This window comes from Trachymyrmex cornetzi, unplaced genomic scaffold (assembly GCF_001594075.2).
Source record: "Trachymyrmex cornetzi isolate Tcor2-1 unplaced genomic scaffold, Tcor1.1 scaffold320, whole genome shotgun sequence".
Taxonomy (NCBI): domain Eukaryota; kingdom Metazoa; phylum Arthropoda; class Insecta; order Hymenoptera; family Formicidae; genus Trachymyrmex; species Trachymyrmex cornetzi.
This window is the reverse complement of record NW_017297898.1, coordinates 972,508-976,586: the sequence shown is the minus strand read 5'-3', so window position 1 is coordinate 976,586 and position 4,079 is coordinate 972,508.

Genomic DNA, 4,079 nt, shown 5'->3' with positions numbered 1-4,079 from the left:
CGTCGGAAAAACGAATTCCGTGCAAATGTGAAATAGTTTCCGCTCTCAGTAACCGAAATTTAATTCGGACGTTGGGGTGACGATAAACCAATTTTTCACCGAAGCTCGAAACTCAAAAAGAAGAGTGTGAGCCCTCTTGACGTTCCTGCGCTTTCGTAGATTTATCTACGAACATTACGACCGCAATGTCCAATAATATTTTACGTCCAAGATAAATGTGCTGCCGTTTGAGCAGCAAATATATCGACCACAGGGATTAAAATGTAGATTCAAGCAACATACGTGTAAATTTTGCGATGTTGAGACATTTATACAAAACGGAGTTTGTAAAGTATGTGAAAGATTTCGAAAAAAAATTTATGGTTAAAAATGATAAAAAATATAGAGATATATTGTTAGAAGGAAAATACTTATGAATTTTAAATAGACGTACATATTAATATTTATTTCTAATCTTTGCCTCAAGATATCAGAGAAATACCAATAACTTGTAGCTATTCTTTATGAAAAAGGTGCTGTGTTCTCATAAACGGAGAATTTATCTAAGACCGTCCGACGTCTTCGCGGCAGCAAGGATAAGTTCTTGCTCGCAGTAAACCAGGGACTTAAGTACGGAGGATTAAAGAGTAGTGACCAAGACAGCGGAAAAAATATAAGGATGTACTCGCGATGCAGCGATGCGGACGCACCTGTGTCGCGCTGAAAAGCACACTCTTTCCGCTCATTTTAATCCAAATGCAGGCAGCTCTTTTCTCGTTCGCCTTTTCTTGCCTTTTTCTTTGCTTGCGTAAGCCTTAAAATGAAGCTACTCGGCCGAGAATTACAACGAACTCGTTTGTAACGGATGTGTTACTTACTCTTTTAATACCTCTCTATGCGAGAGCGGAAGTGTTTGAAGTACTCTCGATATTAATATGATAGAAGAAACATATGTAGGTATTCCGGAAAAATGTGAAGCAATGCAAATTAGTATTAGTTTTTAAAATTGATTAAATATATTGATTTCATTCACTTATTGACTACAAATTAGATTGTTCTAACGTCAAATTTATATAATTTGAAATTGCAAAGATAGTAAATTGCCCTCTTCGTTTAAAACTGTTTGCCGAAAATATATTTCATTTATACATATTGAAAATCGATCGCGATATGATCGAGTGATTAAATTTTGGTTGCTGAGAGCAGAAACTATTTCACATTTGCACGTAAAAAAGGTAACGTGAAAAGGCTTGTCTGTCTCTCTCTCTCCCTCCCTCTCTCTCTTTTTCTATCAAATTGCAATATCCTTTCAGAATTGACGATACGTTCCTTCGCAAAAATCTTTATCCAATTTTGTTCCGCCTTCTGTTCGCTATATTCGCTGGCGGTTGTGAGCTTTTGTTGAAAAATTATTAACGTACGAGTGACCGTCAAAGGGCACACGCAAGTTTCGCGGGTTGTTTGTACTGTCTGCACAAACCGCCGTAATCGCACACCGGAATCTGCATTATGCTACCCGTATGCTACCTCTATCCCCACGTTTTCGAGTATACTCGGAACAACGTGCCCTGCCATCAAGTTTGCATTGAGTTCGGCTCGCCCTTACGGTTGCTCGTTAGATCTATATGGCGGCTCCATGTGGCACCGTGCCCCCCGGTCACTATCCACAAAGAGAATTAGAAACGACGGAGACGCCCATTTCTATCCGATAAATTTCTTTTTTACGATTACGAAACGCTTAAGAATCGTAAGCAAATTGTAGAACGGCGCCGATGAATTTTATCGATCTCGTTGAATAATCAAAGAAAAAACGGATCTAATGTCTGAACAGTTCACAATTTGCATAAAAAATCGTGTAATTAAATGTTAGTACACAATATAAACGGTATCGAACAAAATATTCCTGCGCTAAAAATTATATTAAAATGATATCGAACTGTGTTCTTATAATTTACTTTAGATTTGATTTCTATCTCTACCAACGCTTTAATAACATTGGGAAATCTGGTAATTGTAAGTGAAATGCAACTAAAGTATTATCAGATTTGTATGTAATTGCAAGAAAAAAATGACTAAAGTATTAATTAGTGAAAATTAATAAATTTTTTATTTGAATATTTTTTATTATTTTTATTATTATTATCATTTTATATGAAAAGAGCGAATTTCCATAAAAGGCTTAAGATCTCATCGTGTATTTTATAAGCGGCTTATATTTCTCATATCAATTTTATGAATCCTGAGTCTCTTTTTTTAAGCTTCCTAAAGATGGAAGTAATGAAAAATTAAGTAATCTTATCTTTTTATATTTGATTGCTAAAATTGCAGGTTTAAAATTAAAACTTGATAATATTTATTTTTTTTGCAATTGCATATTTAAATGTTTCCTGCGACTTTACATTCCAAGATATTTCATTATCTTGAACAGATATTAACATTTTAATAAATGTTAATATTAATCTAACTTACTTTATTTTCTATTCTAAGTTTGGTTCGAGCTGTCTATCAAAATATCTTTATTAAAATCAGAAAATTTAGAATACTACTCTCTGTACATATATATTATATCCTATTTAATCTACATTTGCGACCGCCGACCGTAAAAACAGCGAGCAATTATACTGGCGTTGAAATTCACACATTATTTACACGTGCTAGTGTCACAACTGCAATATAAAAGCAACAAAAAGAGATAAAATTATTTAACACATGCGCGAAGTGTGCGTAACGTTTTTCAATACGTGTCGTGGTTTTGATGCGTTAATTTCAGGCCGCTCATTGTTAGCCGAGCCGTTACCAGGGTTAAACAAAACTTCCAAAATGCGCAGTCGTTATTAGCGGGTACAGCAACGCGTGTCGTCATGAGGCTTTTTCGCTATCTGAAAGCAGCAATTCGTTTTTCGCTGCAAACAAAACGAAACATGTTACGTTCACACATTTGCTGCAAAGAATTTGCATTAACAGGATGCAAATGCAGCATCCTGTTAATTCCTACCCATTATTTTGTCCATTGTGATATACGAATATACGTTTTTCAGAAGAAGGAAATTGTACAATAGTCTAAGTGCATTTTTAGCTTATGCAATTTTATTGAAATCACACACACAGTCTCGTATTTATTAAATACAAAACTTAAAAAGAGTTTGTTATTATTTCTTTGAAAAAATATTTATTGAAATTAAAATAACAATTGTATTCTGTACCGATATTTTTTTATTTTAGTACATATAATAATATATAAATATAAACTTTTTATTATACATATTTTTTTAATTTAAAATGATCAAATTGAAAATAGCTTTAAAATAACTCGTTGAAGAATATGTCATATAAAATCGTTTATATAACATAAATTATTTTTACAGTGGAAATGTAACATTTAAATACTCTCTAAATTTTTTGGAATAAAATCTCACTCCAAATGAATAAGTGAAAATACTGCCACTATTGAAAAAGATTAAAAATATTTGCACTTTTGAATAAGAGTGGCAAATTTTTACTCTTTTAGAACGAGATTTCACTTTTTTGAAGTGAAATTCACTCCAAAAAAGAAATCAGATTTCTTTGTAGTGAATCTCACTCCGAACAAAAAAGAGTGAAAATCTGCCACTCTCATTCAAGAGTGCATATATTTTCAATAATGATAGTATTTTCACACTTTTGGAGTGAGATTTCATTCCAAGAAATTTAGAGCATAGTTATATTAACGTTGAGATTTTATATACGCTTATTTTAAATAATAAATATTGAGGTCTCTCTCTCTCTCTCTCTCTCTCTCTCTCTCTCTCTCTTTGGCGTTACTTTAGTGCTATTTCTCGGATTCTCAGATTAACTTATCAAGTATGTAAAAAAGCCGAGGAAATTGTCGGAGCGCACGAAGAAAGGAAGTGAAGTTGTCTCCATCTAAAAAGGGTCTTCCAGTGAAACTTTTAAAATATATTCCATCCTTCCCCTTACCTTCATCAGGTTATTCCCTTTTTGGTTTTACCTTAATTTGAATTTGGAAGCATAATAATACAGTTATCAAAATAAACCAAGATAAAAATCATTTTTATCTATCGTCTATTTGAGACAGGAATTAATATATATATATATATATA